At 38.4% G+C, this 14,422-nt stretch overlaps 1 long non-coding RNA gene across 1 annotated transcript in view; it reads right to left on the bottom strand.

Annotated features, from left to right (window-relative positions):
* Nucleotides 1–8,496, bottom strand: part of LOC146524782 (uncharacterized) — a 73,280-nt gene extending 64,784 nt beyond the window's left edge. The window contains exon 1 of the long non-coding RNA XR_014869450.1: nt 7,134–8,496. This is a non-coding gene — a long non-coding RNA (uncharacterized LOC146524782). The remainder of the gene's footprint in view (nt 1–7,133) is intronic.
* Nucleotides 8,497–14,422: the final 5,926 nt, after the last annotated feature.

The following is a 14,422-nucleotide window of genomic DNA, read 5'->3' as shown; positions in this document are numbered from 1 at the left end:
GTCCGTCTCGGCAGCGCGTGCACCCACCCCCGCACACCCGCACCCACATACTTTTGTTATTGTGCACATCTATGAAAGCAGGCACGTAACGTGAGGGCTCCCTATGCCTTACAGAGCATTTACATATGAAATTGAAATGCCTACAGTACCTCGACATGACAGAAAATGACTGATACAGATCATGCAAATATTTATTCCAAGAACGAAATATAACCTACCTGTGGTTTATTTAATAGTCAAATTAATACAGAACCTGTGACTGAGCCAGTGTTCATAGGAAAAGCTGAATTTGGTATTTTGACCAACTGGAAGCAGAAGTTCTTTTCATTTTTATAATGATTAGTCTTTTATGTAAAAATATTAAGAAAAAAGAAAACATGAATAAAGCTATTCAAGAATAGTACATTGTAAAGTGTAAAGGATATTAACAGGGTCCCATCACATTAAACTTGTAACTTCTACAGTTTGTTCCCCTTGGTTGTAGTTAGTAGTTAGTTAGCTACCTTTAGTCAGGTAAGTCAGTGTTAGACCCAAGCTGCTCTTAAACTAAAAGAAGTCACCAAGTTGTTTGATAAAAGTATATAAAATCAGTCTGTTTTGACTCAGCACTGACAATATTAATTGAGAAAATGTATTATACGGGAAAGTATATATTGGAAAGTAATACCTGGACCTTTTCCATTAGGACTGCTTTTCCTTTTGCAAACTAAAACAGTCGCACCGACTGATACAGAAAAAAGGTGCAAATTGGTGCACAGAATTTCACAGAATGCAGAAAATTAAGTATCCCACAGTTCCCCCTTGATGGGTCTTCTATTCATGTCCGTGTTTTATGAAAAGGTGTTCCGTCACATTTTCTAGCTGCCATATACACTCGGTATGAAGAAAATTAAATAAACATGCTCAGTTTTGAGTAAATGACTTGCTTGTTTCATACTCTCACGAATTATATGTTTCAAGCAGAGACATTTTTTCTTGCTTTAAGCCCTGTGTGCAATGCAGTTGTGGAGTATGCATGACAAGACTCACAGATTCTCAGCACTCTTGCTCTCTAAGCATGGGCTCCATCACTTAAAGCCTCACACTCAGAAATGGTTTTAGAACAAGACCGAGCTCTATTCATTAATGTATAATTCCAGAATCCCATCAGAGTAATACACTATCATTCTGCTTATTATAAAATGTTTATAAGCCAGTTACAGTTGTCTGGTGCCCCCTTAAGAGCTTTCATGGATTATTTAAATAATACCACAGAGCAATATATATCAGCTTCACTTCACACAGGTGTATGGTGACCATCTTATGCCCGTTGAATGTGAGTACTTAACTGAAGTTTCTTGCTGAAAGTCCCCAGCAACACTCAGATAAAATCTCTTCATTTTTTTCTGTTTGAGTGCCGTGAAACCTGAGAGCAGGCAGCATGTGTCTGTCTGCTCTCAGACAGACACATGTCTGATAGACACTTTTTAAGAAGTGGATTCACTTGCTAAAAAGGAACATTGCTCCATGTTCCTTTTTACATTGTCCCATGTTCCTTTTTAGGTACATTTGAGGTAAAAATTTTAACTTTTTATCAAATAACAAGTTAACAATGAAAGCAAAATCTGTAGGCTGTCTTTTTTACTGGTCTCTGGTGTTTGCTTTCATCATTATACAATATAACTTTTTAGATGTCATCGTTGTCATGTACTTACATATTGTGCCTACATGGATACTTGCAATTGCTTTCTTGATGTGTGCGATATGCTTGTTTGTTATCTCTGCCCCAGTGCCCCCATATATTACAAGTTTGGCACAAGGTATGTGCCAAACTTTGTAAAGCTGCTGCATAAGTCCAATCAAAGGACAATAACTGAGTTGGTGGTGTGGGACTCTGTGATTAAGCGGTAAACACGGTGCAGCTGCATTTCAGTGCAACATTTCAATCATCTGTGAATCCATGGGAGTAAAGGCCTCATTTATACCATCTATTGTAAACAAATTAAACCCAAAGAGCAAGTTTGATATAATTAGCCCGAGTAGATCACAGGAAAAAAACAACAAAAAAAGCTGCGCGCATAGCCCTAATGACTGCTGCGTAAACGACTAAATAAATATGCACGTTTAAAAATGAGAGTGGGTTCACTTCCAGTTTTCTAGTGTAGTGCGCCACAGTTCTGGTGGCTAGGCATGCTGCCAGCACATACTCATGAGGGTGTTGTGTCGTTAACAAACAAGCCCCACATAGCTCCATTCTTTGCCTCCTACAATTTAAAACACAAGATGGGAGAGTGTGCCAATGACAGAGCAGGGAGTGATGCCAGAGACTGCACAATGTGGGAGAAGTGCTAATGATCAACAGTCGCTTCTAAAACACACAGCTGGAGCGGGAAAAGAAGAGGGAACTGTAAAACGCGTCTGAGTCGCCCTAATTCATGAAATTATTAACACTTAATTATGAAATTGACGTTATCTATAGCTATCTATTTGTCTATGTGTGTGTGTGTGTCTGTCTGTATTGCTATTTCTTGTGTTGTGAATCAATTCAAATCCATGAATTACAAACAGAAATTCAGCAGCAGCCCAGGCTCCTAATCTTAATTGACCTCAGTCTTGCCACAAATCACTTGTGTTTAGTCATCTCTCTCTCATCTGGAACAAGCTGCTATTTGAGGCAATTATGTCCGAGAACAAAAGTGTTTTCCAATACAAAAACAAAGCAAATTGCTATTGTTATGAAGAAGGAACAATTTTCCAAAACATTTGATGCATAACCACAAAGTCCATATATAGTCTTGGGCCACTGGCTATCCTTGTACAGCAAATTTGTTCAAAACTCTGAGAGAAAACATCATTTAGAAATATGTATACTGAACAGCCGTCATTGTCACACATTGCTCAAAAGAAGTTCCTATTATGAAGTGAAGTTAATTCTAAACAAGTCGTCTGTAAACAATATTTCATGGGAACTATGTTACACAAGGGTCGTCCTTCAGAGTGGAAGGGTAGAGAAGATTCCCACTTTATAAAGAGCATTTAGGAATCTTTGGCACCAATGTGACCAGTAAATTTATTACATTTATAAAGTTCTCGAGCTATAACGTTATCTTTAAAGATCTAAATGGCGTTTTGCTGAATCAATTTTATTTCATTAAAAGTCACTCTTACTTGGTTCTGTGAGAAGACTCCTAATATTGTATTTTAAAGTCAACTGCACAATCAATAATGAGGCGATGTTTTAAACAGGATATTAACCAAGATAAGATGCCGATCTGTCAATATTGTGTACCTATGGATATATTGTCAGATGCACTGAAATGCTCATTTCGCCAAATGTCCCCAACAGAATTCTAAAACCTAAAAAGCACACTTAGACTTTAGCAAATTCGGCTTTCTGGAGTCCAGCACTGGCCGTGAATATCATTGAGTTTCACATAACTACTGAAGTCAGGCTTCTTTCTGGGCATCAGGTTCAATTATCTGGATTTACTGGAGGTGAAGAAAGAACTCGAGTTTAAGAGTGAGAGTGTTATAGTGACACTTTTCTTGATCCCTGGCCCCCCGTCATCACCCGAGGGAGTCCCTTTCTAAGAAATAAGAGGAGAGAGAGTGCTCTGTTTGCCCTCAGGAGAATCATAGCAGCCTGCCTGGAGGAATGGGCATCTTGTTAAGACTCAGTGGCTCACAGTGAAAATGAAGGACTTCAGTGGGAATTTCAGAATAGAATCGGGGCTATCTAACAAGCCATCACAAAAGCCAATTAGGACTCAGGTGTCACTTTAGGGACACAACAATTCCTAGGCTTGGGGGGGAAAAGTTTCTAACCTTGGCCCTGGTCTATAACCTGGAGAAGAATTTCAGTGTTTTCAGCAGGAAAGCAAATTTCAGCTCTGGATCAATCTCACTGTGTGGGTCGACTCAGATTTCCCTTGGTCCAGTGTTCATGGAATGAATGCAGCATTTCCAGACTTTATGCTGTGTTTTGAAAACTTTCTGAACTTTGTTATCAGCACACACACAGCACCATATACATGATCATCAGGGAGCAGTTGTATTTTCAGATTTTTCTCAGGATAGTAACTTTTCTTCCTAAATGGTTTTGACATTTCTTGAAGATCTTTGTGCGCCTAAATCCCTAACACACACACACACACACATATATATATATATGACTCTTATTGTGAGCAAATGAACCTCAAGGTCTGTGTATAATATATATACAGTTCATGGCATAATCCACTATTAGATTTAGGTGCTCATATTCCTCAGAAGACGATATCAGAAGGACTTTGACAGTATGACCACAGAGAAATTTAGCTTCACACATGGGAAATATGCCCAGTTGAAAGAAAACTATAATTCTCCTTCAAGTTTTATCATTTGAAGACCTTAACATGTGACAGATAGCATACCTGACTGAAGCAAACCAAACTTGACGTAACATAGTTGTGAGCTTTGAAACAATGAGCAGTCATCTTAAGCCAAAGAAATCTTTATATGTGTGTAGTGGCATTGCAAAGAAGGGTGGGAGAATTCTGTAACACAAACGATGGCAGTCATATGGCACTTCTTCCCATATTCCCCAAAGCCCCTTCTTCTTGTGTATAACAACTGAGCAACTGTGTAGCTGCACAGTGCATGCGCAGTGAAATAAATACCTGTCCAAAGTTGTCACACAGACAGCTGTGCACACAGATAGCCCAGAAATCAAGTGTATAGATTTGTCATTGTTGTTTCTTCAAGTAGAACTTTTTTACATGACTTTTTACTTGTTGATTAAACATATCATTGATGTCTGGGAACTTATGTAGATGCAAAGTCTTGATTTATTTGATGCTGACTACTAATTTCTTTCTTTCTGTTTTTTATAAAAATTAAAATCCACTATGTTATTTTCACAAGATTATTGTGTTCAATACATAACCTGAATCTGAAAGTTTAAAAAGCAAATGAAATGCTGTTATATAGTAATTCGATTTTTAAAAAAGAGCTACAATAACTTACCTTACCTTAAAAACAAGTATTACAGCTTAAGTAATAATGTGGTAATAGCACAGTAATAAGGTGGAAACAATAGGAGTAAGTAATAATAATAATAATAATAATAATAATGGATTGCATTCATATAGGGGCTCTCAAAGCGCTTTACAATTCCACTATTCATTCACTCTCACATTCACACACTGGTCGAGGCAAGCTACAGTTGTAGCCACAGCTGCCCTGGGGCAGAAGCGAGGCTGCCATATTGCGCCATCGGCCCCTCTGGCCAACACCAGTAGGCGGCAGGTGAAGTGTCTTGCCCAAGGACACCACAACCGAGACTGTCCGAGCCGGGGCTCGAACTGGCAACCTTCCGATTACAAGACGAACTGCCAACTCTTTGAGCCACGATCGCCCCAAGTTATTACAACTTAATTATCAAAGTAATTTGATATTGACATTGTTCTTTGTTTGAAGGTAAAAGTGTAAATCTTATGTTTAATGTTGTGACCTCTTGGTACCAGGCTTCCTTCATTCTTCAAATCCTCAGTTAGGGTCTGCCTATAGGCTATATCAAGATCTCATCTGGGACTTGAAGTTTAAAGTCTTGTCCACGAATACCTCAGTATGTGGACAGGAGGAGCCTGGAATTTTACCACCCTGTGGTTAGTGGACAAACAATTCAGCCATCTAAGCCACAGACATCCCTAATCTTTGCCCCTGTATCCTTACACAGGTTTTTCTTTTCAGGATTCCCCCCTGGCTTCTTTAGCCTAACACCTGAGAGCAGAATAAGAACAATGGTAGGCTGCCTCCTGTATGGCAGCAGATAGAAAAGAGTTCCTGAAAGGATTGAGGGGAAAGGAGAGATTGCGAGAGAAAACACTGTATAACAACATAGACGGCTAAATTGTATATGTGTGTGTGAGTGTGTGTGTATTGCTCACAGTCAAACAGCTGAATAATATGGCTCTTATTAAAGCATACATTAGGATCTCATTTTTGCGCTACATTTTCTCCATCATCTCATTGTTTTTAGCCAATAAAATATCACATTATGACAGTATGGTATATTTCTGTATAAATATTTTTACATGTTCTGAAAACATGACCTACATGTGTAGGTCATTTAACAAAAAAAAAAAAACTAAACAAGGGGGCATGTTACATTACCATCTGCTGACTACAGATGTATATGGCATGGAATCTGAAGAATTTATCCTTTAGTAGCTTGTTCTAACAGTACATCTGGAGCAAACCTCAATACATATTATAAATGTTTTGCCTGAGTGCCAACTTGACATGCAAGCGTTTATTTATTTATTTTGCTTTCATTCATCTATCACTATGTTTATTTATCAGGGGAAACCTCTTTACGGATGGCTGTATTTGTTTGGAATTCCTGAAAGTGAAGAGTGTTGTCATGAGGAGATTAGAGTTAATTGAGTCATCTGTCCCTGCTTATAGTTTATACCCTCAGTTTAAATCAAAACTGGGGTGGAATTTTGATTTTGTAATCTGCTGAACCAACCAATAAGATGAGCTTAGAGGCCTTCCTGTTGATGCCACAACACATTACCCCTGTGTTGTCAGTGCATTATCCAAAACTTTGCTGTTGAACATAAAAGCAACTCAATCTTGTTATCGTTTATGCACCAACATCTACTTAACAAAAGACTTCCCCAAAGCCTTTGCCATGGTTCAATCCTAATAGTCTTAGCAGCTTTAGACTGAGAACAGCAACAAAAGGAAGATCACTCTTCCCACCTCCATAATTAAAAAAAAGATTAGCAGCATGCCACAAATCCACTGCATATTTACAACAGGTGAGGTGTGCCTGCTTTAGTGAACAGGAGACCCTCGGACCAAGATAATGTTGACATGTCTCCTCTGAAAGAAATTACACGATATTACAATTCCATGACTAAGGATTTGTCCTGTCGTTAATTACATTAATTAAACGTCATACTTAGTTTAACAATAATGCCTTTTTGGTCTAACGTAGGGGTTATCTTTGGAAATGTGCCTTTCAAATGTCAAATGTGAAAATCTGCTTCTCTTAACCAACATGGCTCTTTAGTGGCTCACGAGCCCACGTAATCCAAGGGTTAACCGTAACCCTATTAATACATATGCATGAATTTATCCTCTTCCAGTTACCGTATTTTCCGCACTATAAGGTGCACTTAAAATCCTATAATTTTCTCAAAAATCGACAGTGCGCCTTATAATCCTGTGCGCCTAATGTATGAATTCTGATTGTGCTTACTGACCCCGAACCAATTTTATGTGGTACACGGCGTTCAAAAATCTGTCAAAAATGTTTTCGTACGAGTTTAGTAAGCTGCGAAGCCACACCGGTTGATGGATTCTCGGAGCATTATGGCTACCGTAGTCAGGAGCCTCACGGAGTAATCAGGGTCCTGCAGCATCACTGAGAGTTAAAAACTGTCTAAATTCTTTAATCTTTAATAAAATGATCAGCGTTGCTGCTTTACCAGTTGTAACAATTAAGTTTAACATTCAGGCATCCGTGAACACAGAATTTTATTTAAATAAATTTAATGGCGTTAGAAGTTAGCAGGAAGTTAACTCGCTAGTTTCCACCTAAACATGATATACCATGTTCTGACTGAGAGATTTCTGAAAAAAATTAAATGTACAGCTCTGCTTTCACTTCCAACATAAATGAAGACACAAACCTGTGATGTTTGTAGGGTTACTGAAGTTGGACTAGCTGGTATATAATGATCGCTAGCTACACAGCTTTGTTAGCATAACAAACACAGTGAAGCTGGAGGATGAACGCTAACTTTTTTCCACTCGATAAAAGTTGATGTGAGGGTTCTGGATGGTTCGAGACAAATGCAGTCGCATGTCGGGATGCTGTAAACGGACTGAACTTCAGTCAGGAGAACAACTGTTTTTGCAATATACTGCAACGACACGGGAGAGAATTCAGTTGCGCGAGAATTCAATATTAATTGAATACGGAATTAATACGGAAGTGGAGGAAGCAAGAAGAATGAGTTGAGTAAAGTTTGACTTATCTCTGTTTTGTTTAGCTTAATGCGCCTTATAATCCGGTGCGCCTTATGGTCTGAAAAATACGGTACATCCATCCCAGCACCCTTAACCCCCACCAACAGTCACCTATGCATGTGATTCGCCTTCTCTTGTTGTTTGTTTGGTACTTTTGATGTTGAAGGATGGTGACCCTGGTCTTAAACCAATACATAGGTGCTGTACACAATTTTCATGGCAAACATGTAAAATGAAACAGAAAAATCACTTAAAACATATGGTTTACTTAAGATATATATTTATATATTTATAATAGTTAGTGCAGAAAAGTTTGTGAATCAGGAAGTGTAGAAGATTAATAAGGAGAAAGTGGGGGCACTTATGAAGAAGATGAAGAGTGGAAAGGCAGTTGGTATAGATGACATACTTTTGAAGGCTATGGAGATGTGTAGGAGAGAGGGCAGTGGGCTCTTTAACCAGATTGTTTAACACAATCCTGGAGAGTGAGAAGGGATAAGAAGTATACTTGTACCATTTTTCAAGAACAAGGCTGATGTGCAGAGCTATAGCAACTACAGAGAGATAAAGTTGATGAGCCATGCCATATGGGAAATAGTTGTTGAAGTTAGATTAAGAAGAGAGGTAACAATCAGTGGGCAGCAGTATGGCTTCATGCCGAGAAAGAGCACTACAGATGTGATGTTTGCTCTGAGAGTGTTGATGGAGAAGTATAAAGCAGATCAGAAGGAGCTGCACTAGATCTAGAAAACTTATGTTAGGGTGTCAAGAGAAAAGCTGTGATACTGCACGAAGAAATCGGAGGTGGCGAAGAAGCACATAAAGGTGTTGCAGAACATGTATGCGGACAGCAAGCTGGTCGTAAGGTGCAGGAGCGACAGATGGGTTTGAGGTGGGGGTAGCATTGCATCAGGGTTCAGCTCTGAGCTCCTTGTTTGCAAGTTGTCACATGAGGTCAGACAAGAGCCTCTGTGGATTATGACAACATTGTAATCTGCAGTGAGAGTAGGGAGCAAGTGGGAGAGACCCTGGAGAAGTTTAGATGTGCACTGGAGAAAAGAGGAATGAAAGTCACTAGAAGTAAAGAGAAAGTTAGATAGGCAAGCCTGAGATGGTTTGAACATCCAGAGGAGAGATAGTGCATATATTGGGCAAAGGATGTTGACTATGGAGCTGCCAGACAGGAGGAAAATAGGAAGACCACAGAGAAGATTTGTGGATGCAGTGAAGAAGGATATGTAGACAGCTAGTGCGACAGAAAAGGAAAACATAGAAAGTGTTGACAGAGTCAGATAATCTAGATGAAAAAGTCCTGATCTTTTTTTCTTGTAGACAATCCACTGCATTATAAAAAAGAAAATGAAAGATAGACTGGGATATGTTAACATTAAAATAGATAAATGTACTATATATATATATACTATATTATTATCTGTATTACTCATTGAGTACTGTAAATATTATGCCACTGTCTAAAATTAGCAGCATTTATTTATTGTTTTTTGTGCTTTCCTTCATCGCTGATTCATAACATGACTTTTAAGTTCATGCACGTTTACGTAGGCTAACAATCACCACTCATAAAGTTGAATGTGGTGTTCTGTACTCTTTCAAAGTTTGCTTTCAGAGGTTTCCATGTAGGAAGAATGGGGCCTATGAAAAAGTTTGAGCAATTAGGAGCATATGTCATCATTACTGACGATAATGCAGGTGCTAGCAAGCTACAGCTAGATATTTTATTATACTATGGTACTGTTAAAGTGTTGAGTCAATGTCAAAGTGTTTGACATTAAATATTTAGTGAAAAACATAAAAATTGTAAATAATTGCAAAGCGCAGCAGCTAGCACAATACTCACAGTCAAATGGTGCATTTTTCCAGACTGTCAATTTGACAAAATAGCCTATTGGGTTTTGTGCACTACACAAGTAACACTAATGCAGTAATATACACTAACCTAAAACGGTTATATACGCCTCCTTGGTAGATGACCATGTACCATTAGATTTTAGTTAATGATATGACTTTTCTCAAATGCAGTTGGCAATCTTTATTGGCTGTTCATCTGAAAGCAGATTATTTTTATGAATAAAAACACCAAAAGAATCAATTTAGTCTATTCAATTACTTTTCCTGACGTTTTAGGCATCGTGACAAAACAAGTTGAGATACGTGTTTTATCCTTAATTCAAATGCATCTGAGTCATTTAGTGCATCACATTATATCTCACAAAGTTTATTGCAGCTGCGTGTTCACTCAGTTTTTCCTATTTTTATATTTTCTTTATATGTTTAACTACAATCTCTCATGTTTATATTATACAATAGTCCCACAGCACCTCGCCCCTGGCCTTCTTTCTCTCTTCTTTTTCTTTCTCTGTCTCTCTCTCTTTCTCTGTCTCTCATGTCAGTGTGTGAGTTGCAGGCTCACCTTCCTTGTGGGGATTGGCACGAGGCCTGTCCCCTCACCTGTTCCTGCTGAATCTCAGGCTGGCACATCTGTCTTGCATCAACTCATTACCTGAACATAAAAGGACTGGCATTTCATCCACTGCCATTGCCAGATCGATACAGCGTTATAAGCGGTAACAAGTCTAGTCTCAGTTATGTTTTCTAGTTTGACTATTCCTCAAGTATTTATCCATTTTTCCCTTGTCTCCACTGTCATTATCAGTGTACCAGCCTCCTTTCTGTAGGCTTCTGAATGAAACATCCCCTGTGGAAAATTCCACTCTGGAAGGAAACCTGTGGTGGAGCTCACCTGCATGCCTGCTCTCCTCCACCCCTCTGCCACCTTGCACATTCTGGTGTTGTTAAAAAAATAACTCTGACAGTTGTTCTGGGTGACTCTCTTTAGGTTCTCTAGTTTTAGAGGGTAAACTGTTACCGTTTTGGTTTGGAGCACAATATTTGGTATGAATATATTCTGTCAAGTGCATTCAATTTTGTATTCGTTGCATATTATTTGTCACTTTTTTCAAATGTAATGAAAAGAAAGTAAATGACGCTACTCGTCACTTTACTTCTGTTGTAATCAGAATGCATTATGTCACGTAAAGGAATGTTATTTTTCTGTCACTGTGTTATTATTCACATGCACAATCATTATTTCATCATTACTTCATTAGTCTGCATCACTTATCATTGTCATTATCCGGTTATCATCCTTATTATCATGTATCATTTACCACTTAGTATATTGGCCAGAGCGCGCAGAATCAAACACATCCACAGTAAGTCAAATGAGGACGCTGAACTTTCGGTGGCCGGGACCAACAATCTTACACAACAGCGCACTCGTCTTACACAATTGTTATGTTCCCAGACGCTGAGGATGGGAAACATCTGGTTTCAAGTCTGGGAAAGGGTTGTTGTTGTTCTGATAAGATGACTCCCAGAAATTGTTCTGACGTCATAAAGGCTATAAAGCTTTCTGTATTGGGGCTGAACGGGGAAGTCCGGCCTCCCACACTGTATAATACGTGTGTGTTTAATAAATCACTTTTTGGACACTCCCTGGGACTCTGTCTGCGCTTACTTTTCCTTCCAAATCAAAATCATCATATAATTATTAGTTATCAGTACAGACCTTAAGTTACAGTCCCACACAGTGACATAAATCCCCATCCTAATGACGAGAGACACACAGTCTTTCTTTTAGTGCTTAAGTAAGGTAATAATCGCCACTATGACGCTACTGCAGAAATATGCACAGGTATAAACGGAGGCCATAACTTGATTGATCAGCCCTGCCTTTTTACCTGTTGAAGATCACGCTCTGGCTGTTGGACCGGGGTTAGCATATGGTCAGCTTTAACATCGCTCCAGGTTCTTCTCTGGTATTGTGTTAGCATGCTGTCTGTGCAGATGTTTGCAAAGACCTGATGCTGTGTTAGCAGTTTCATGCAGTTTTTTTTTTTTTTTTTTGCTATCGTGCTCTTGTCCATTCATGCTGTAAAAATAAAAGTAATGACTGCATCTCCACTCCACAAAATTAGGAGACCTCTCCCTCGGTTTCCTTACCCCCTGCACACAAACTGAAATCAGCTGATTGCAGCACAAGTGGGGAGAGAAAACGGCATATTTGATGTTTTTTTTTTTCTTTCTGCCCACTTTCTGTGCAAAGAACTGAAGAACCGTTTCAACACAAGGGATTACTTAATTGTAAGTGTAATGTGATTACTGAGAACATTAATGCATTACATTAATGTGTTACAGAAGAATGCAATGTTATTATAGTAAGACAGTACTTTGGAATGCATTACGTCCACCACTCACCACAATGCATTCAGAATTGCGGTCAAATAGTTTTGTTTAGGAAGGTTCCTAACTGAGTGAAGTACTTACAAGGCAGCCATAATAAGATGCTTTTGTGTTTCCTTTAATATTTCATTTAGCATAAGTTACACTGAAGCATGTTTTATGAAAATAAAATGGATAGTTTCATCCCATAATTCAAAGTGTCGTACCATCGGATTGTTCATGAACATAACTAACAAGTGGCACAGATCACATCATTATTAATTATAAGTAATGCAAATGTTCCATAACTAAAACTGATCTATGACAATAATGCTATTGTATAATATGTTCTTTTAACTATGTGAACATTTGTTTACATTTTATTAAAGTTCACTATATTTCAGTTTGCTTTACATATATCTATTTTATGTTGCCAACCTTTAGGATTATCATTAATTAATTTTACTATAGAGGATCCAAGTACCAAGCTTTTCCTCAGTGCTCAGAAAGTACCCTTTAGACTTTTGCTTGACCTCATGACATCTGGAAAAGGAAAATTGATTTGAAAAAGAGTTACAAGGTAATAGGAAATAAAAAGAGTGAAAAGTTTTGCAATATGTTTTACTTTGATCTGGTAGAAATTTATCTTGTAAGCTACAGAAAGACTGAATATCACAGAGGTCTGTGAAATATGGTTAGCTAGAAGCTGCCTGAAAGTTTAGTTGCAAGAGTTGGTTCATAAATTAAAGAAGTTAAATCTTTAAAGTTAGGGAATGTGAGGCCATACCATTGTTATTCACTGTAAGAAATGTAGCCTTGGACAAATAGTCAGTTCAAAAGACTGAAATGCCTGTTTATATAGATATATGCATTCAAGAACAAGTATGAGAAATATAAAAAAACAAAAACCTCAAAAATCTTAGTTTTCTTTTTTTTTTAAATAGGTCTTTCTGTGTCTATTCCCTGAGGCTGGCCGCACAATTATCCCCTCTCAGACCACTTCTAAATGTCATTTTGAAAATCGGGACCAACAAGATTAGGTCTGTTTCAGCTGGGCTCCGTTAGTGTCATTTTGTTTCTTAAGAACCAACCAGTGTGAAAAGATTTTTCAAAAAAGTATTAGTATTTATCAGGGGCACTGTTGCCAGGGATACAACAGTAAACAGAGAGAGAAGCAGACACGAAGTACATGAAATAACTGAAAAGGAAGAAAAGTTTTTGCAACAGATGAATGGCTGCGTTGCACAACACTGAAGATATAGCACGGCGAAACTGAAAAAGGAGCCTGGCTACAGTTGCTGAACCTTTGCATAAACTGCATAAACAAATAAGGATGCAGAGACAGAGGCACTGTTTTTAGATACTATCATTCCTCTCCAACATTTTGCAAATCAGACATGTTATATGATTTACATGTCACATGACTGTAGCTGCTGTATAGTATGAAAAGTAACTTATTGTTTTCACGTCATGAAACTTTACAGCATTATGAGATCCATGGATGAGTATGTATTTATTTATCATTCAGGCACAGTATTAAACCAGTGACAAATAAATAGCATCTGCCATGTCATCATCATCATCATCAGCATCATCATGTAATGTTCTGCTGCAAAACCTTGGCTCCTAGAACTCATTGTTACTGTGACATGCACTCCTGACAACTAAACATTGTTGAAGACCAAACACAGAAATGACAGAGGCCTCTGCCAGCAGAACAATGCTTGGCACACCACAAAAGCTTATCAGAAGCAGCATGATCAAAACAACAAAGAGCTTTATGTGAGCTCTATGTTTTGAATAATCCTCCAAACATCCCAGGTCCTAATCTGATCAAATGTCCGCACGCACCCTGCAAGTCACAGTAACCAAATGAGCCACTGTCACTACTGCCAGTTAGTCCAGACTTCCCATGTACTTGTCCCCACAGATGAGAGATGTTTTAAATGCAGGAGGGGACCTGGCCAATAAAGTGGGCGCTTTTAATGTTCTTACAAGCTGGTGTATGCAGTGTTTGCAGATGAAGGTGATGACCTAAAACAAATGTACCCAACTCTGTTGGAGAAAACAGCATTTAGCTTGCTTGGTGTATTTTCTGAGTAGTGAACCTATTTGAGAAGAAATACATAAAAAAAAGAGGTGTTGCCACTGTGTGGTTGGAGTAACAGCTCGGTAAACA

Source organism: Neolamprologus multifasciatus, chromosome 2 (assembly GCF_963576455.1).
Source record: "Neolamprologus multifasciatus chromosome 2, fNeoMul1.2, whole genome shotgun sequence".
NCBI classification, from domain to species: domain Eukaryota; kingdom Metazoa; phylum Chordata; class Actinopteri; order Cichliformes; family Cichlidae; genus Neolamprologus; species Neolamprologus multifasciatus.
This window is presented reverse-complemented; position numbering and strand designations above follow the sequence as displayed.